The sequence below is a fragment of the Furipterus horrens genome, unplaced genomic scaffold, assembly GCF_987537825.1.
Source record: "Furipterus horrens unplaced genomic scaffold, mFurHor1.1.pri manual_scaffold_2, whole genome shotgun sequence".
NCBI classification, from domain to species: domain Eukaryota; kingdom Metazoa; phylum Chordata; class Mammalia; order Chiroptera; family Furipteridae; genus Furipterus; species Furipterus horrens.
Window position 1 is genome coordinate 154,467,803 of NW_028327172.1, and position 21,855 is coordinate 154,489,657.

Genomic DNA, 21,855 nt, shown 5'->3' on the forward strand with positions numbered 1-21,855 from the left:
TAAATGTTTTATTCTTTAAAATATCATTTACAACAAAATTTTCTATGAACATGTAGTATTTTTATAATCTGAAAACACAAATTAAGATTTTTTTAAAGAGTAGGCCCAGTACTGGAGGTTGAGGGAAGCAGGGTTGGGGGTGTGTGTGTGTGTGGGGAGGGGGTGTTCACAGATCAAAGATCCAGACTGTCCACTTGGCCAGAGCCCAGCCCTCTTATAGATGCTGGCTGTTTGCCAGCAGGGTCCCACTCCTCCCTTGAGCTGACCCATCAAAGTAGGACTGCCTGTGGAAAGGGAACTGTGGAGCCTTGGTGAGCTCTTGTGCCTTAGTGCGGCAGTTTGTAACATTCTTCCCTAGGAGCAGCTCTGACAGCTGGGAAGTGATAGTTGAAGGAGCCCAAGTGAGAGGCGGGAGGCCAGAGTGGTTCTGGAACAGAGCTCTCATGGGCTGTTGGGGTGCTGATGTTTGCTCATCCTCTAGGAGTTGTGGAAATGGCTTGCAGCCCTTGGAAACTTGCCTGCTCTGGCATGAGGGAGTGAAGGATCAACTCAGATCTGCCCACTTTCCCCAAGACATGGAGCGAGACTGTTGACTCCCAGGTAGAAAAAGACAGGAAAATGATAAGGGTAACTTCCTCCCTTTCTGCATGAATGGAAAGTGGCTTTATCTGCAGAAATGGTTGAAAAAAAGAAGCATGAAGCTTATGGAGTGCGAATATATACTTGCGTTATCTTTGTGTATAAGAAATCCACTCAATAAATATTTATTGAAATTGCACTTGAGATATACATGTGACCCAAACAGAGCCAATCCTTTCTTCGAGGAATTTACATGTGAGTTCAGGGAGGCAGATACAAACAGCAGCGTAAATAGGGACATGATGTGGGGTAGGAACAGGTGCTCAGTGTGCTGAAAAGCAAGATGTGAGGACCTTGAGGGATGGGAACGAATCCCTTTGACTGCTGGGGAAGGTGGCATGGGTGCTTCCTCTCCAAGTGTAGAGGGGAATGGGACACAGCCAGAGAAGGACTGGTCTGTCCTTGGAGGAGGGTGGACTCCTCAAAGGATGAGATGGGAAGTTAGTGGTGGAGGGACACAGATGTCCAAGTGAGGAGTTTCATTCTTGTGGGCGGTGAGCAGAAGAAAGAGGCTCACCCTGTTCTTGGGCTGCATGACCTAATAAGGCTTCTTCCATCTTGCCTGCTTGAGTCTGGCCTGAGAGAGGACTCCCTGTTCTCCCTGGCAGGCACGGCAGAGGCCACAGTGTTTAGGATTTCTGAGCACCACTGAGTGTTCCAGCCAAACACTCTCCATGTGACCTTAGTCTGTGGAAGGGGGAGGAGCATGAGAGGGAGGGGAGAGTGAGGGAGGGAGGGGAGGGGAGGGGAGTGCGGCTTCCCCTATCAGTCTCTGGCACCAGACTACTGGCTGAAACAAGGTAGACAGGAGAGAGGGATAAGAAAAAAGAAATGCCAGGACTCCTGTTATATTATGTGCGGACAACTTTTCTGAAGTAGTTGAAGCTAAGGAGAAAGGTCATTGCCAAGGTGAAGAAAACGAAGGACTATTGAGACAAGTAGCTGGGTGTGGGAGGCACTGCTAGAGCGTTTTTGTGTTGCTCACAGCTCTGCTTCTCCCAGAAGCTCACTGGGCAGCCATGGGGCCAGGTTCCCTGCCTCCTAGGAGAACATGGAAGAGGCCTCCTGCACCTGGAGAGAGCGAAAGTAGTTTGTGTCCCATTTTTTCTAGGCTCTGAGCATGCTGCAGCTAGACAGAGCTTCAAGATCATCAAGTCACAGGCTGACTTGACCGAGGAGGACGCTGGGGTCTCGGGGTGACTGCATGGGGTGAATGCAGGCTTCGTGCCATCCAAAACCCTTTCCCACTTCTTTTTGTTTGTTTGTTTTAGATTCTGTTTATTTACTTTTAAAGAGAAAGAGAGGAAGGGAAACATCTTTGTGAGAGAGAATCATCATTTGATTGCCTCTTGTACATGCCCCAACCAGGGACCAAACCCACAACCCAGGCATGTGCCCTGACTGTGAATCGAACCTGAGACCTTTCCACTTTGTAGGATGATGGCCACACTAGTCAGGGCCCCTTTCCCATTTCAATTGGACTTGAAGGGTGTCATTTCTGCAAGACATTTCTCTGATCTACGATGCACAAATAAAAGGCTAGAACATAAGATGGTGTTTGTGGGGATTTTTTTGTTGTTGTTTGTTTGTTTTGCCATTATAGATCACATTTGAGGACTAAGATTCATTGAGAGATAGGAGGTTAAGGCCACCTTTGTTGCCCAACAGATGGCTTAACAAGGATTGAGTCAGGGGCACTCACCCTTAGAGTTCAGATTTTATATTAAAGAAGTCTTATCACAAGCTACACCTTTAATAAGTCACCCAGGTGTGATCGATAGCTTGTATCCACATGCTGACGTCTGCCCGGAGGATTAGGCGGGGAGCATTGTAACCATGCACCAGTCCCAGGCAGGTGTGTGTCTGAGTGCTCAGTGTTAGAGAGCAGTTTCGGGCTGGCACGAGGTGTAGAGAGAGCGCTGACTCCTGAGCCAGAGCGGTGGTGCCAGCCCCAGCTTGGTCATTAGCTCCCTGGGTGACATTGGACAAGTCCCTTCCCCTCTCAGTCCCTTTGCTGATCATCATTGCAGTGATTAGACTGGTGTTCTGGAACTGTGCTGGTTGGCCAGAAGGAAGGTAAAGAGAGCTTAAGGGAGGGACCTCAGCTGTCTTTATCCACAGTACTGCTAACTTTTCTCACATACTATTCTATACTATACCATACCGTACCATACCACATTGTACTATCATATGGTGCACTTCAGGAAAAGCTTGTTTGAAAGAAGAATTTCATTTGCCTAAAAAGTTTGAAACCTCTGCCTCAGTTGACCTCTGAGCCCCCTCGCTCCGCGATTCTGTTGTTCATTAACAGTTCTGAGCAGTGCCAGGGAAGACTGGCAGTGCTCACTTTGCTTATTTAAGGGCCCAGAAAAAAATGCCAAGAATTCAGAGTCAGAAAAACACCCTTTGGCTCCTCATTTATCTAGAGAGCAAAACAAACTCACTTGACAGATTGTGTAGGTCTAGCAAAATGCCAGTGTGGTAAAACCCTCTCTACTGCTCATGGGTATGTATTATTTCAAGCCGATTCCACAGTCATGGTCACTGGAACACACCTAGGCAGGTGAGGTCAGAGCTGGTCCCAAGGCAGAGGGCAGAGCCTAGAAAGCATCTGAGCACCAAAGGCTGAGGTCGTGTGTGCACATAATACTTACATTTCTTATTGCTTATGGGGAAACTTAAAATCAGTGACAATGGTGGTATGGAAAATCCCACTGTAATAGAGTAAGCGGGGCCCAAAACTTCAGTCTCATGAGAGAATGGGTTGCACTACTGCAGGTTAAATGAAGCCACAAGGAGGATATAGAGTGAGCCTGTACAGCTGGGTGAGCAAGGCCCAGCAGGACAAAGTCCACCTCCGCCTAGCTGCTGTCTAGGACAATAAGTATGTCACCTTCCTCTCTAGCTCTCTCCAGTGTGAAAGAGGGATTAGGCCTGGGATGAGTCTCCTTGGCCAGTGACATTGTATATAAAATGACATCATCAAGGACTTTACTAATAGATCTTAGGAAGGAAAAATCTGAATTTCAAATTGGAAGACCAATGTACGGTAGCAAGTAGCTTGGCCAACTCAGCCTCTCAAGGTATGGTTTTATGTACTTTACTTAACAAATATTAAGTTTACCATGTGCCCTGTACTGTTCTAAATGCTTGTGTTACAGTAGTAAAACAAATTGTCCTACCTTTGAGAGGCTTATAGTCTCCTGACATACTTAGTCACTTACTGAGCATCCCAGCTCTCTGGAGGGGTTGTGCTGCTTGGGGAAGATTATAGCATAGAGGGTGTAGCTTGGGCATCTGTGTCCAACACCTGGGTTTAGCGCCTTTGCTTCTCGGCTGGCTCAGTTATCTCTTGAGTCAGGTTCCTGGTCCATGATAGCACCTGGTGTAAGGTAAGTGCTCAGTGAGGTGCTGGCCCCTGCTGTTACTCCCTGCCTGCATTCAGCTCCACGTTTTGTGTTTTTGCCCGTGGCCCTCTGTTTGGTTGCCATGGGCACTGTGTTTGGGGACAGTGTGGTAAGATGTGGTGCTGCCAGATGTTTGTTTCCTCTGCCTGGTGATCCTGTGAGCAGGTGCTGCTGCCTGAGGAAGGGGGTGGCTGGCTGTCCCCAGGTCAGAGGTCACTGTGCTGGGTTCCCCTGGGCAGGCAGCCAAGGGACTGTCTTCACCTTCATGGCCACCCTGACTCAGAACACTTGGCTTTATGCACTTGGCAGGATGCCTGTCCTGGGTTCAAAGACTCACGCTCCTCCTGTGTCAGTCTCTCTGCAGCCTGCCTGCTATGACTTACGTGCAGTGCTGCCTTGGACTGGCTGTGTGACCTGAAGTTGATCACTTATCCTCTCTGATCTAGTGTCCTCATTAGCAGAAAGGAGATAATTGCTCACTGCTGAGAGTGCTGTGAGCATCAGGCAAGACAAGAAAGGGAAGGACTGTGTCACTGTAAGCAGAGTGATCCTTCCTTCATTGAGCCACACAGCATGACTCTATTCAGCCCAATCCTCACCGGCCCAGTGCATCTGAGCTGGCTGACTCTCACTTCCTTCTAGTCTTCACTGCAGTATGACTTTTCAGACCACCTGGTCCCTTCTGTGGTTACAAAGTGGTGGATCCTAGTGGCGAAAATGGCATCCCCATCTGTTGGACTAAAGGCTTCTCCAAGCATAACTGGCTCCATTCCTTTTGGCAGCCTCCCCACCCTTCACCACAGGGCCCCACAGGTAAGAAGTGCTCGGTACAGGTCTCTCCCTATGTGGGTGATACACACGCGTGCTCACACACACATGCACGCACACACACACACACACACACACACGAGTGAGGAGCTGGCCCTCTTTCCTGAAGACCTATTTGTATTGTGTCAATATACAAACATTGGTTCTGAAACTGTGGCTCAGAGAGCTAAATTTAGACTTCTTCTGGCAGGAACCAGGAAATAGGCTTGAAATGTGTCCCTCATGGCCTTTCTTCTGTGGGCTTTCAGGTGCAGAGCCATGTAGCCAAGTCCGGAAAAACTCTCAGTCCAGCTTTGGAGAAGGTGCTTGTTGAGTATAGGTCTCCTATGCTGCCACTCAGGCTTCCTGGAAGGTTTAGCGCCCTGATGATCCCACAGCCTGGCCCAGAATCCCACCCTGTGCGCTCCCAGCCCTTATCTCCTGCCCTCCCAGCAGCTCCTAGGCGTTCTTCTCAAGGACTGCTAATGACATTCACGGTGGTTCAGATGTGATTCTTCAGTCTGGGAGTTGAAAACCACATGGAGTTCCACTGACAGCACCTGGCAGGTGGCTTCAATCTCCAACTTCAACCTGATTCCAGACAGTCCCCACATTACCAAGGCTCTACTTACACTTTTCAAATTTACAATGGTGTAAAAGTGATATCCACAATAAATTACAAGGGGTATTCAACATTTTATTATATAAGGGACTTTGTTTAGATGATTTTGCCCCACTGTAGCTAATATCAGTATTCTGAGTGTGCTTAATGTGGGCGAGGCTATGCTATGATGTTTGGTAGGTTAGGTGTATTAAATGCATCTCAACTTATAATATTTTCAACTGATGATGGATTTATCAGGAAGTACTCCTTTATAAGTTGAAAGGCATATGTATTTGAGTGATAAAATGAAGACGTTAATGTTGCCTAATATAGGAAATAGCCTGCCTAATGGATCAGGTTAATTACCTTAATTCTCCAGTCCCCATGTTTGGTGAGATGCTGGTTATAATCAATCATGTAATGAGAGTCACCAGATTAATCTGGGCAAGCAGAGCACCATGATACATATAGGGACAGCAGGTGCTGATGAGAGTACTGAGAAAACAGAGCATCACAGGTGCCGGTAGGAATTAATGGCAAAGAGTCCAGGGGCCAGAGAAGAGATCTGCCTCAACACACTGGCTTCTCACTGACTGCCGTATGTTGTCGTTTAAAAGCAGTGGATCTCAGCTTCTCTTCTGTGGTGATGCAGCAGAAGACCATGTTTGCCTGATGGCACAATCAGCTGTGGTGTTGATATTGGTGAGACCTAATAAACTTTTATTTCCTATACAATTTAGAGTTACGATTTCTCTCCACTGGTAAAGGGGACTCTTAGAATAAGATCACTTCCCTCTTCATGTATGCTGAGATTTTATATTCATCAGAGGGTCAGTGGGAACCAGAGCTTTCTGCTGCTGTTAGGCAGGGGTTATGTGCCTGAGAAGTTTCCAAGGCAGCAGAACAAACAACTTAGATCGATTTCAAAATAGATTTGGGGCAGAGTGGGGCAAAGCAAGGTCTTTTAAGGAAGTATCTGGAAACCGTAGAACATTTCCTTTGCTTCTCTGGTCTCATAGGAGGAGAGGTTTTCTGATCATGGTCAACTTTCTCTCCCTTTCAGTGTACATGGAAAGACTCCAACCACAGTAATATTCTAACATGTGGTAAAATGTTTAGAAATTACATAGGTTGGGCATAAGGGTTAGCCTGGGCAAACTCTAACATTATGTTTTTCTTCTGTTTCTGGCCCTTCTCTTCTGTTATTAATTCCACTCTTCATCATCCAACCAGGCAGTAGATGGGCAAAGAACATAATCCTTTTAGGAAAGTATTAAATATAAGCCACATACTCTTCAGTATAAATAATGTAGGATTCTAGAATCTCAGAGTTAGAAATATCATAGACTTTATCTCCTCTGTAGTGGGTTGAATGGTAGCTCCACAAAATATATGTCCACCTGGAGTTTCAAATATGACCTTACATGGAAAAAGTTTTTGCATATGTAATTAAGTTAAGGATCTTAAAACGACATCATCCTGGATAATCTGGGCAGCCCTAAATCCAAGGACAAGGGTCCTTATAAGAGGAGAAAACAAGACAGACAATGAAGAAAACAGGCAGAGGCCACATGATGATGAAGGAAGTCATTGGAGTTGCACAGCGACCAGCCAGAGTTTCGTGTGGATTGCCTGCAGCACCAGGAGCTGGAAGAGAGGCATGCAACAGAGTCTCTCTTAGTGCCTCCAGAAGGAACCAACCCTACTGATACCTTGACTTCAGACTTCTGTCCTCCAGAACTGGAAGAGAATGCATTTCTGTTGTTTTAAGTAATCTAGTCTGTGGAAATTTGTTATGACAGCCCCGGGAAACTAATATATATGAGGGAGGATCCTGAAAAACAAAAACAAAAACAGAATTATCTTCTGGAGGGCAGGCCCCTTGTGATGCAGGCTTCCCCTGCTAGGTGAATGTTCTAGAAACCCATCTGTATCAGTGTACTAGCTAGTACTGTTGTGAGAGGCTGCGTTTAGTGACTTTTTTTGAAGACTCTTCACGGTAGGTGATTTATGAGTGCATCTGTCCACACCATGCTGAGTGTTCAGCAGTTTTTGGTCAAAAATGGCATGACCCCGTGCCCACCCTCCCTATTCACCGAATCTTGCCCCAAATGACTTTTTTCTTTGTTTGTTTCTCTGGATGAAAAAAGTCCTCAAAAAGAAATGTTTTGCCTACATGGAAGGGATGAAGCAAACAAACAAACAAACAAAAAAGAAAAACAGCAGAAGCATTAGAAGGCATCAAAATCAATAAGTTCAAAAACTGCTTTGAGCAGTGGAAAAAATGTCTTGATCAGCGTATTGCATCAAATGGAGAGTACTTTGAAGGTGACTGAAGTTTAAACATGTAAGAATATATACAAGCCCTGGCTGCTGTGGCTCAGTGGATTGAGCATCGGCCTGTGAGCCAAGTGTCGCTGGTTCAATTCCCAGTCAGGGCACATGACTAGGTTGCACGTCAGGTCCCCAGTTGGGGGCACAAGTGAGAGGCAACCACACAATGATGTTTCTCTTCCTCTCTTTTTCCTTTCCCCTCTCTCTAAAAATAAATAAATAAACAAACAAATAAATTATTTTTTTTAAAGAATAAATACACAATTTTTTTATAAATAAATTCTGGGTTTTGGGGGTCTCCCCTCCCCCCGCCTCATATTCCATCCTCTAGTTTATCCTTGAAGTTTTTGCAAGTGATTTTCCACTCTGTTGGAAGATATTTAATCTACTCTAGTCCAATTTTTATTCAACCAGATAACTCTTGTTTTTGCTAAACCAGTCACTGATGACAACCCCCAACCCCATCAGAGGATTCCTCACATGTCACACTTTCTAAAGATCAACATTACTGAGATATATTTATATACAATCAAATATATAGTTCAATGAATCTTTTAAATGTATACACCCACAATAAAATGTATACACAAGAAATGTATACACTACCACAATAAATATGTAGAACATTTCTATCAACCCTCAAGTTCCCACAGGCCCCTTTGCAGTCCCCTTCCCCCAATACTGGCCTGAGGTAACCACTTCATGCTTTCTGTCATCCTAGATTAGTTTTGCCTTTCCAAGAATTTCATATAAATGAAATCTATGTCATATTTTATGTTTTCATAAAGTAAATGGAAAAGCCAGAGAAACACCATCAAGGAGAGTGGGAGTCATTGACACGACCCTAGCACAGCGCCCTCTAAAGTCAGCCTAACCTGCAGAGCCAATGTGGCATGCTCGCAGTCAGGCTGCCTTTCTCAGGGCCCTTGGTCCTCACTGCCATTTCCCTTCCCATGACCGAATGCAGGTCTGGCTGCCTGCTGCTACCAAAGCCAATACTCAAGAGGCAGGTGCTGATGTAAAGGAAAGTGGATATTCAGATGCTGGCCATCTGGAAGATAGGGGACTCATGTCACAAAGACTGTTTTCTGAGAAGATGCGACTCTTGTCTCAAAGCCCATCTCCACATCTCAGTAGAGGCAGAAGTTTTTATAAGAAGGGACAGGGGAAGAGAACAAAGAGAATAAGGGGGGGAGTGTTGAAAAGTTCTCTACCTGCAGACGAGCACAGTCCATTTCAATAAGGCAAGTGATGGTCCGGTGTGTATCCTGGTTTCACATTATCCCAGCTCCATGTCATCCTGGCAACATCATCCTGGCTCCATGGCTGAAGGTCAGCAAATCTGGAGCTGGGATGCCTGAAGGTCGGAGTCTGTATCTTTTGAAGTTAGTTCCTAGGATTCTTATACAAATATGCTGATCTTCTGCAAGGTACGTATCAGTCAGAGTTGGCACTTATAGAAACAATGTCAAAAGAATGCTGGGGTGGGTTACAATTTCCCACTGTTACATTCCCTCTGGCCCACATCTACCAGTTGGGAAAGTAAACAGCAAATGAAACCCTAGGGAAAGTATCTTTGCTGAAGCATTGGCTAATCTTTGGGGAGAACCAGACAGGAAGTGTGCCCGTCCACTCAGTTCTTACTGACATCCCAGATAATGTAAACCCCCATTTCCTCACAGCTGGCTCAGGAACCGACTTCTCCTGCAAGAGAGAAGCTTCAGTTCCTCGCTATTTAATGTCTGGACACCCCTTTTGCTCTCCTGGCTCCCAGTGCTATTCTTCTCTCTTTTCTCAAGAGTTTTTTTTTTTTTTTTCTTCCTTTTATTCACCTCCAGACCTAAGAGAGTGTGACAGAGAGCAGCTGTCTAATTGTTTCATCATTTTCTCTTCTCCCTAAACCTGTCTGGTTCCTCATCCGTGTGCAGAACATTCTTTATGACTGAGTAGACAGAAGTGGGCTTCTGGAGTCCAGCTCACAGTTGACATATTGTTGCTATTTTTCCCAGTAAAAGAACTTCCAGGAAAGAATAACTGGTGGTAACTGAATACATCTGCAGAAAAGAGAGAATGATTTGTAGTCCACATGAACCTGAGAACATTATCCTCCTCTGTTTCCCCTGAGAATACCAGTGCAGGCAGAAGAAATGCCTATGCCTCCCACAGTGTGTGGACCAGACCAGTGCTTCTCAAAGTGTGGTCCTTGGACCAGTGATTTCAGCATCATCTTATCTATGAGTTATCTGTTGCTGTGAAATAGCAGACTTTGCAGCTGTGATTAAATTAAGGCTCTTGAGGTGGGAGATTATCTTGGATTATCCGGGGGGGGGGGGGGGGCTAAAGTAATCACAAAAGTTGGTTTTAAATACCAAGAAACTTTTATTATTTCTCACAGTTTCTGTGGGTCAGGAATTTAGGAGTGACTTAGCAGGGAAATCTTGGCTTAGGGTCTCCCGTGAGGTTGCAGTCAAGGTGTCACCAAAGTTTCTGTCATCTGTAGGCTCTACTGGGACTGGAGCATCAGCTTCCAAGGTGGCTCCCTCCCCAGGCTCTCAAATTTGACTGGGTGTTGGCAGCAGGCTTTGTTTCCTCCCTAGGCTGCTGAAGTGTCCTCAAGATGTAAGACTTTAGCCTTGCCCAGGGTCTGAATCAGGGGGCAGAGAAGCTGCTGTGCCTTTTAGAAGTTTGTCTTAAAATCATGTGCCATCATGTCCATTGAATAGAGTTAGAAGCAAGTCACTAAGTCAGACCCACACTCAGAGGGAGGAAAATGAGACTTCACCTTTTGAAGGGAGAAGTGTCAAAGAACTTGTGGATGTTTGTTAAAAAGTATTTTACCTGGCTGAGAAATGAAAATTCTTAGGCCACCCAGACCTACTGAGTCAGAACCCCTGGGTTTCAAGTCCAGCAATCTGTGCTCACAGGCCTGCTGCCTAATGTAAGCTGGCTGAAGTTGGAGAACTACCTGGTTAGACTAAGGAACCCTGAGACAACCTCAACTCAGTTGTGGGTAGCTGAGGTGAAGCCTTACCAGCCAGGACTACCTACTGGAAGCTGAACTTTAATGTATTTAACAAAAGGTACTGACCTTAATTCAAGTTAATCCACAAGAAAGATGCGGTAGGCCGAGTAATGGCCCCTCAAAGACAACCATATTCTAGAAGACTGTGAATATATTACCTAACATGGCAAAAGAGACTTTGCAGCTGTGATTAAATTAAGGCTCTTGAGGTGGGAGATTATCTTGGATTATCCAGGTGAGCTCAAAGTAATCACAAGGGTCCTTATAAGGAGGGTCAGAGTCAGAGAGAATCAGAGAAGCCAACACGATGATGAAAGCAGAGGAAGGGGACGATGGGGGGATAGGACCTTCACCCATGCCTTAACTAGAGTAGCTTCCCTCTTTTGTGTTTGTCTGCTGGCTCATTGCACCATTTCATCTGAAGAAAGATGCCATGGCTGGAGGGAGGGTCCGCCTCACTTCTTCTTTGTCTCTCTCCATAGTCTCCTGCAAGTCTTTGGGCAAGGTTCCTTCTCAACATCATGACCAGAGCAATCAATCATTGGCCCTTGCATACTGAGATGAGTCATCATCTGGAGTTTCTGTATATGTGAAAATTTCCTCCAAAACCTGATCTAAAAATTATGAAAAGTAGTGTATTGGGTTGATCACTTTCCTTCTTGGGTTAATTCAACTATTTTGTATTTCTTTTCTCAGAAACATTGTATTCAGTCCTCCTTAAATACACATATGGGCGTGCACATACTTTGTAGAGCATATTTTACCTCTCTGTTGCAGTTCAGTTTTAGGCCCAAAACTATAAAGTTTGGGTAAAAAAGAAGGGCCTTTGGAAGTTTCTTCAGACCATATCATTCTCAACCCCCATGGGGCTTCTTAGCAGAACTGGCAGCTCCATTGGCTCAGGAGAATCTCATTTGCCAAGTGGTGGGAGCCTCATGCTTGGTAGGTGAAGTTATTAAACTTTTTACATTAAATGTTAGAAGTGTTGAGTGGGTTGAGATCACACTTTTTGCCTCTGACAATAATTTCACATTTATTAGCTACTACCTTGTGTTAAATATACATAACTCCCTCAACTAGAGCAAACTTCCCTGAGAATGGCTAGCATGCCTCAGTTCCTCTCTCTTCTGGGCAGTATTAGCTCTCAATAAATTCTGGCTGAGGCATTGTCAATGCTCTTCTAGGGACGGACCACCGCCTGCCTCTGTAGAGTTTGACTGGGCCCAAGATCCTTGCTAGGCCTCTCAACTGTCTCATCCCTGAAGGTCCAGGTTTGTGGGTTAAGTAAGCTCTATTTCTTTCTAGCTCTGAAGAGCTTTGGTTACTTGATGGATGGAAATAATTAGAATCAAATAATTCTCAGTTTGAAGGTAAGAAGGGAAATCTGTCATGTTTGACAATAGTAACAGAAAAATTAGGCAATACTTAACAGCAATTTTTTTCCGTGAAAACTATGAATGCATCTGCAGCTGTGTGTAAATGAGAACAATTCCTGTTTTAAAATGCCATTGAGCAAGTAGAACTAGAGGTGGAGATACCTGTAGCTCATGAAGCTAACACTTAGGGGGCCCTCATTGGAATGGATTCTCCCTGGGAGGAGTCTTAGCAATAGCAGTGCATGTAATTGCGTTTTGTAAACCTGGAAAAGTGCAGTATTGTAGCTGTCATCTGCTAAGACCCATTTCCTTCCATCGTTGCTTCTCCTCCTCTTGGGAGGGGTTGGGGAGACTGTGGACCTTTTATGGGTCCAACGAAATAAAGGTGAGCTGAGGATGCTTTTACTTTAAGTTCAGTAGAGTATACTGATGTGGTTCATTCCGAGGACTCTAGAAAATCACAGTTTAGGGTTTTCCCATTCCTGCAAAAACTCTGGCAGGTGAGTTAATGAGTCAAAACAAGTGTTAAGAATAGGAGAACAGGTAAAAAGAGGAAAATGAAAAGAAACAGAATAAATAGTTTATCTTTGAGTAATCAGTCCTGTGTTAATAACCAGCAGCACTTTAGAATTCGGCTTGTCAAGAACAGAGATTTGGAATCCAAGTTGGGTTCCAGTCTCAGTTATACCAAGTGCCAACTGTGTATAATTATGGATAAAAAAATATTTTTCTTTGAATCCATTTCTCATAGAACATTCATCTCCCATGGTTGCTGTGAACTTTAGATAGTATAACATACATATATGCACATCATAGGCACTCCATAAATTGCAGCCTTTTAAAAAAATGTGCTATAGAATGCTCACTTACGATGCACTTAACTTAAGCATCAAAAATTCCAAGTGAGGAAAAGATCTCCTTCAGAGATTGTTGTACTTGAGAGGGGCCTTGAGAAGTTTAAAGGAAGAAATGGGGGCTTTGTAAAGCAGTGACATGCATAAGGCCATGCCCCTGGGGAGCGGCAAAGCTGGCCTTTGAACCCACCTGCCCCCACTAGGAGTGCAGTTAGCATGTGTGAGTGCACGCACAAAGCACACGCCTGGTGCCAGCAAAGAAAGCGGTTACCTTTGATCAGTGCATAGTAGGCACTGCACACATACGTGTTATCTCCGTGTAAACCTCACCACTGCCCTGTGAGGCAGTTGCAATACAGTTCATTGTAGAGGTGAAAAAACTGAGTGTAGAAAAGTGACGAACTTTCTCAGGGTGACACAGTAATAAATGACAGGACTTGAATTCAATCTTAGGTCTGTGCAACCCCAAAGCCAGGGGCCCTCCTAATCCCCCAATTTCTCAGTGCTCTGTCCTCTAAGACTTGATCCTCTCAGGGGCCAGGTTGTAATTGCAAAGATACTCACTATGTGTAGTTTCGTTTTCTTCCCTCCAAATGCACCATTGGTGATGCCAACAAAGGCCACCGTTTTTTGGTCAGTCACTGAACACCATTAAAAGAAACTGTCCTCGATGTAGGCATGCTGTCCTTTCAGAATTTTATAAAGTGTTTGTCACCATTTTCTCAGAAATCCAAAATTTTTTACAAAGTCAAAGAATTGGGGAATGACTCAAAAGTTTGCTTAGGTCATCTCCTCAGAAGACACATACCTAAACCCAAATAAACTCATGCAAACTTCTTTCACCTAAAACTCCATTTAGTTTGGTGGCTCTCAAACTTGTGGTAGAACCACAGGAAAAGTTTTAAGATGATACTATGCCCAGGCTCTATCCAAGACTAACAAAGCTGGGCTCTCCGAGAATGGGGCCCACCCGATGAGGCGGGTCTCTGACAGCTGAGGTTACAGATTGGATGGCCTTCCTCAGCAGTCCTTTCCAATGCTGTACTCCTGACACCTACAGAGGAGAACTGCCTCATTCCTCACCAAGCTCCTTCTGTGGAAGGTAAGTTTCCCTGGCAACTTTACCCAGTAGGGTGGAGGTATTTATTAGTATATAAATATGTGTGTGTGTGTGTGTGTGTGTGTGTGTGTGTGCGGACAATTTGTTACTATATTACCAAATGCTTTAAAACTGTGTATTCCTTCATCTGGTATTTCAATTTCTGTGACTTTATGCTGAGAGGAATTAAGAGTTGTCTGCAAAGAAGTTCATGTGGAACTTCCTTAAAGCATGATGTATGACAAAAAATTCTGGAGACTACCCAGAGAGCCAATGCAGAAGCTGACTGACAATGTGACAGTGTATTCCTATGACAGAATGCAACCCTTACGGTTTTAGTTAATTCATGTTAACCAGCACAAGATATACTGTACTAGGAACAGTATGCACCAATTATTGGTTAAAAATACAGGTATTTTTCACATGCATAGGGTAAAGTACTGAAAGAATTTACTTTTAAACATTTTAAGTTTCAGTTGTTACCTTGCATTGTTGGCTTATGACTTTTTCCCCAGCTTTAATGACATATAATTGACATGCAACCTGACTAGTTATTATTGTTGCATTAGAAAGAATAATAACATGGTCTGTAAAAATGCTCATTTAAAATGCAATTTGGAAACAAGTATACCTCCATTTCTTATCAAAACTTAGCTTTCATGCGTTATTTTTCATTTCAAGCATCACTGGTATTTGCTAGAACAATTGTTCAGCTGCCTTTTGAAAAGGATGTTCTCCCTTTTCTGTTGTTGCTATTAAATTCAGCTGTCTTCAGGACAGATCAAGACATTCTTTTTTAAACAACCCAGATCCCTTTGACTAGAGTCAATGGTTAAGGTCAGGTGGACTTGCAGAGAGGGGGAGATCCACAGGATACCATTGAACCTGGCTCTTGGTAAAAAACTTATATTTGTTGAGTGAATAAGTGAAGAACATATTTGTTACTATTCCTAGAATAAGAAAACATAGAGAAAATTAAGTTTGTTCCTTTAAGAAGAAAGCAGAATTAAAAAAAAAAAGAAAAAAAAGCTGCACTATCCTTTTAAGAATTGAAATAAAGCATTCGTCAAAGAAAGAGGCAGTGAAGTGCGAATGAAGTAGAGCTGGAGTCTGGGTGAGGAGAGAGCCTCGAGAGTGAACAGACATCCCTGTGGATTCCAGGAAGAGGGCTGCCTCACGTCGGAGCAAAGTGCTCTGCGTGATTTTATGATGACATTTAAAGAAAGTAACACTTTTTAAAAGCTTGGATGCTGGAATTAGAGCCTTAAGTTTTCACTGAGGTATACACAGAGATGCTATAAGCATTACTGTGATGTCAAGTGCAGACGAGGCCGGGAAAGGAGGAAGAAGCAGGGGAAATGACAGTGCCGTGGAATGGATTCACTACAGCCCCCTGGGAGAACTTGGTTCGAGCATTTCGTCCACAGCCCTGGAAGCTGCTTCCCTGTATTGTGCTCGCTGCTACATGGTGCCCTGAGTTTTGATAGCAATGCATTCTTTACAATGCCTAAATAGGAGGGTGAGTAGCATTAGCTCCATTTTGCAGGTCACGCAGCTGAGGTTGAGAAACTGAGACTGAGGAGAGTTAAGTGACTTGCATAGTGTTTCATGGCTCTGAATAATGGGGCCAAATAATGTCAGTCTTCTGCCTAGTGGTGTTCACCATGCATAGTTCTTCAGAACATGAGCTAACTGCAATGGGGGTGCAAACATTCAATTCATGTAGGCACATCTGCATCGCAGATCACTGGAAAATACTAATGACATTAATTCGACCCATCCATTGAACAATTAAAAAGAATATAAAACTTAATTGTCATCTCTTAAACAAAATCAGAAAAAGGCAAGTCTATGCATCTTTGAAAATCTCACCATGAGTACATTTTAAAAAGATAATGGTTTTCTGTGGCATGTGAGAGATTCTGCGGTGGAATAAGCACTCAGCCATACTTGATTTTCTAGATCCTCAGAGTTTTCCTTTCTTCCTTATCTGAGTAATCTCAAGGACTCTGCTAAGAGTAAGGCACACAAAATGCTTTTATTAAAGAAATGTTTTGCTGTCAAAAGATTGATATCACAAAGAAGGAAAACAGGCCTGTCACTGAAGTTTGGTGGCTGCTAGGCCAAAGCCACAGATCTGGCTAATTTCAAACTGGTCTCTCAATTAAAGAGTAAAATTTAAGAAGAGTTCACCTAATTCTTTGGAGGTTTAAGATAAGCTCTTGTTCACTGGCTACAGTAATCTATTTCTTCAGGAGTAACTGGAAATACTCCTTTCTTTTATGTAAGAAATGTGTTAGTCTTGACTCTAAAGGAGAAATGTGTATCCAAGATTCTCAAAGAACTCTTCTGAGATTAATTCATGTTGAGGAAACATGACGTCTTTGCTTCCATTCCACAGATATTTTAATGAGTCCTGACGGGGAATATTCCTTTTCCAAAAAAGGTGTACTACACAGAGGCCGCGTTCTTACTCAGCTCAGAGTTTGTCATCCTCCAAATGGACAATCCTCACTTCACTCTGAAATAGAAGAATGTAGGGAACCACAATCCACATAAAGAGCATAAATTTTAAATATTGATGCCATGTATATCCAGGAGAGGTGTCCAAGCAATTGCTGGGCCCACTGCCTTCATCTGACCATCCACCGCCCACTCATCTATCTTCCATCCATCCATCATCCAGCCAGCCAGCTATTTATTTGTTCAGCATTGAGTAATCATAAGTGCACACATTCTGAAGCCATTCTGGGTTGAATCCCAGCCTTTTACTTACCAGCTGTGTGATCTGGGACAAGTTATTTAAATTCTGAGTCCCAGTGTTCTCATCTATAAAATGGAGAGCATGATAGCTTGTTTCTCACAATATTATTGTAAAGATATTATTGTAAATAAGCTAATAGAAACAAAGTGCTTAAAATAGTGCCTGGCACATAACTAGCAGTATTCAAATGATTGTTGTTGTACTATTGTTTTATTTATTGATGAGACAACTCAGACACAGAAAAGATGAGTGACCCAGTGATAGATATAGGATAAATGAATCAAGAGTTAGAGAATCTACTTCTTTTTTTGTTTCTTTTACAGAATGTGGAGCACAAAAGCCAGAGAAGAGGGAGGGAATGAGAGATAACTTTTTGAGAACTAAATTATTTAGCCACGAGAACTGAGTTCTGGGAGTGGTTTTGTTTGTTTGTTTGTTTGTTTCTCATTTTTATTATGGTTATTGTTAGTTTTGTTTTAATTGCAAATCATTCCCAAAGGCTTCAAAAAAAAGCCAGGAAGACTCATTTATTTGTTCACCTATATATTTGTCTGATCAAATAGACCACAACCCCCCATGGGCAAGGATTATGTTTTATCCTGTTTGACATCCCAGGGCCATAATCTCAGCACCCTGAATCCTTAGGATCCCTGAGATGCTGGAATAGATGAGAATGTTTGCCAAGGAACAGCCAAGACACCATCCCAGTCTGGCCTCTTGGAAGGGGAAGCCCATTGAAGAAATTTCTTGGAGCAGGATCCAGGAGAGGCCTTTAGGACTGCATCCAAGTGGCCAGGAGGTGAGCATTAGGCACCCGCAGAAGAGGACTCTGTCTCTCTCTCCAGGGGCCTGGCAGCCAGGATGCAGCTCAACCTAGAATGAAGGGCAGAATTAAAGAGATATTAACAAAGAAGAAGTGCCTAAGGAAAGATGAACAAAGGGAGTTGGAAGAGGCAGAGGAACATTGTCCCCCAAGTCACCCCAATTCAACTTGATCCCAGTATATACTGGTCATCTAGAATGGAAAAAAACACAAGGCTGGGTATATTGCAGGGCCTTGACCTGTTCATTACAGGAGAGAAGACACTTCCGGAGAAGGATCTAGGCCCTATCCATGCAGCTCCTTCCTGGTGGAAGTCTGCCCCTCTACTTCCTGTCGGCTTCTCAGTTCTCAAAGGCTTAACCCCACCTCAGATCATCTGACTTTTAAAGTTTTGCTTTTAACCAACAACACAGTGAGCTATGATCCTTGAATGAGGCAGGAAATGCCATTCTCAACTGGAACGACCAACTGTCCAGTTTTCCTGGGACTGCCTTGGTTTTAGCACTGCAAGCCCTCAGTCCCAGGCAAACAGGATGGCTGGTCACCCTAACCTGAACCTACAGTTAGTAAATATCTTGACAGGAACAATATGGGAAGGACTGCCTGAATAATACATAGTTTTCTCACCTCTTTGAAACCTACTGAACTTTTTAAAGGCCTATTTTGCTTCTTTATTATTTATTAAAACATCAGAGAGATGTGTGTGGATTGCACACTCATAATCCCTGGGGAATTATATTTCCTGAGAGTCCCTTTTTCCAGATGCTCTGGGTCCATAGCCAGGGTATTGTAAGAAGTAGCCTCGGGCAGCTCACTGTTTTATTTCCTGCACAGATATCACTGAGACTTAATTCACTACGTTACACTGTCCCCCTCCTGAGGAACTGTGTGAGGAATTTCAGCATTGGGGAAACTCAGGTGTCCTGGCTCCTGGGAAGGTGGGTCCTCTTTGTGGCAGTCCTGTAGCAAGCTGGCATTCCCTGGCTTATGAAGTGAATGTTTCCCACTGTACCTCATTTTCTTTTTGCTCCTTTATTTTTATCTAGCATATATTTTCTGTAAGTTATTTAGGTATATAAGTAGAATAAAATTCAGCTCTTTTTTCTGGCCATAAGTTACTGGAGCCACTTGACTTGATGGATGTGCCACGTGTTGGCTGGTTTGTCTGTGGTAAACTCTGAGAAATTCCCTCTCGTGATAGCAGATAGCAGGAGACCCTCGTGGTTCTTCTGAGCAGACAGCAGGAAGTTATTTAAGAGAAGCAGCAAGAAGACCATACCAGGAGCCTTCTGTTGGGGCTAAAGTGAGAGACTAATGTCTTCAGGGCCTAGGGGGACGATGTGAACTAATTAAAGCTTTAGTCCACCCCATCTCTCTGTGTCATCCACAGAGGAGAGCGACCTAAAGAGGGGTAAGGCTGGGCTTCCAGTTTAGTAGGTCCCATGCCCTGCCCTCTCTGGGCCAGGGGATATGGAAAGGCAGTAAACTGTCTGGGGAGTCAGTCAGCAGAAGGACCCTGCGTCTCACTTCTCCTGGGCTAGCTCTGGGGAGGTGGTAGGATCCCCAAATGGGAGTGACTGCTTGAGGTGAGAGTCATATGAGGTTCAAGCCAGCCTTGCAGCATCTCTTTGGCTCCCTGTCCCCAAGAAGGCCATGGAAGAAGTTGAAAGAGAAATGGGCCTGAAGAGTCATTAAAAGGAGAAGCGCCCCATGTGGACTGAAGCCGGAGCCTGCCTACACCTGGGTCTCTGAGGATGCAGGTGCGGGCTGATGGCAACCCCAGGACCAGACCTGTGCCAGTGCCTTCCCTTTCCCAGGTCCTTGTTGAGGCAGAAGTCTACCCTCCCCCCAAAAAGGAAAGGCATTTTCCTCCAAATGGAGGCTGAAAATAGACAATAAATTCAGTTTTAGAAAAAAAAGCAACCCATTTCCTTCACATCTGACCTTGTAGACTGAGATGAGTGCTTTCTTGGATGCAATAATGATGAGGACGGCCGTGACGGAGACAAGGCTGACTAGCAGTGATGATGTGTCTGCTCCTCTGCTAAGCGCTTTAACTCACAGAATCCTTACAACAGGTGGGAACTGCTAAATCTCCATTTTGGAGGAAATTGAGGCACAGAGAAGTTAAATAATTTGCTCAAGGCCACACAGGAGGATGAGGGATTTGAACTTGAGTAATCTCAATGATGCTTATCAACACATCTAATGTTTATAAACAATTGATCAGAAATTATTTTCTGATCCGCAAGTAAAGCCTCCTTGTGGGAGTTTAAACTATTCCTTCCTGTTTTGTTCTTAACAGAAAGAACTATCTTTTCTTCATTTCCTCTTTTCAAGCCAAACTGACCTTGGTTGCCTCAGCCTCTCCTCAGACTGTCACTATTTCACTATTTCTGATTTGCTCACTGCTGTAGTTTCTGGGCCTGAATTGGAACAGAGGTCAGTGTGTGATGAGTATTCTAGGAAGATCATATCTCTGTGACTCCCAAATTAATGCATTCTGATGTTAAATTTAGCATTTTTTTTTTCAGTAAGAAACAGTCTACTCCCGTGATCTCCCATGGCCCCAGTCTGAGCCTGTCATGCTTTTACAAAGATGCCCTAATGATATTTTTCCAAAACCCTCTGGAAAATGAACTATGTGGCCTGATGGATACCAATCCTCTGTCTAAATTATGGTGGCAGAGAAGATAAAAATACAGTGACAAAAAAGTCATTTTTCTCCCCCCAAAATGCTGAAATTCTTTGAGACTTTCATTCCCTTCTGCTTTTTTTGCTGATAACTGTGAATAATGGTCTCTGATACTGCTTTTATTGGCTTAGCATTTAAGGTCATAAGAATGTAAATGTTTCCCCAAGGAAAAATACATTTGGCGATTAGCTAATTGTTTCTTTTAATTAAAAATGAAAAGTTATCAAAGGAAGAAAATCTGTTGAACTAAACTCAGTCAGGATCCCAAATAGGAAATAGAGAGCAGAGACCACCATTCATTTGTGTGGGAACTCAAGAGTTTGGGGTAGGTCGACTCTGGGGGTCCATTTTAGTTGGCATGAGTTTACAGAGTTCTATTTTAAATCCAATGCTGTCACATTTAAACATATTCACATATGGGTCAGGTCACATAATTAGTAAAGCTGGTTTTGTTCAGCATTTTATTCAATTAATTGGCGATCACTGTTCTCTTTTCATGACAACTTCTCAATGAGAAGTGTTTTTAGGAAATGGCTATTGCCTTTTCCTTATCACTCATTTTTCTCCCCAGGCTCCTACACTGTCATTTACCTTCACCTTTTATTGAAACTGTGCTTTCAGAAGTCAGTAAAAACTTTCTTTAGTTCAAATGGAAAGAACTCATGTTCTTTTTTGTTGCTCTCTCTGAGACCTTTGACACTGTTGGCCACCTCGCCCTCTCTTTCAGATCTCCTCAGTCTCTGGCTTCCTTGACACCTTGTGATCATTTCTTCTCCTGGGAGGTGTTCATCCTCTCTGGAACATGCTCCAAGGCTTGGCTCCTGTCTCTAGACTTAATTTTCTCTATATCAATCTTGCCTTAGGCTCCTGTCTTCAGCTATCAGCATTATTTATGTAATTCCTAGGTCCACATCGCCCACACCAGTCTCTCTCTCAGCTCCTAGCCAGTATCTCCATGACCTGAACAATTTCATTTGTTAACTTGCTTTACCCTGGTGCCTGAAGTTCAGTGTACTACCTGCCAAAATAATCTTTTCATCTCTAATTATATTTCTTCTCCTGAGTTCCCTCCCAATGATATTATCATTTCATCTCTGGAACTCTCACACTGGAAAACTTCGGGTCATCTTTGACTCCTTTCCCCAGACTTTAAGCTCTGAGGGGATCAGAGGTAGTGTCCACTTCTTCTACCACCATCTCCTTAGGGCCCCACAGTGCATGGCATATAGTAGAAACTCAGTACGTATTTGCTGTATGATTGAATGAATTTTCTCTTTCATTACTTCTATTCCCTCAGTCATCAATTTAGTTACTCCATCAACCAATCTTCACATATGTATTTGGGGAAGCTATGTAGGGTACCTTTTGAGAGTGGGAGCTCTTGTGTTGGACTCTCCAGGTTCGAGTCTTGGCTCAGCTTCTTCATAGCTG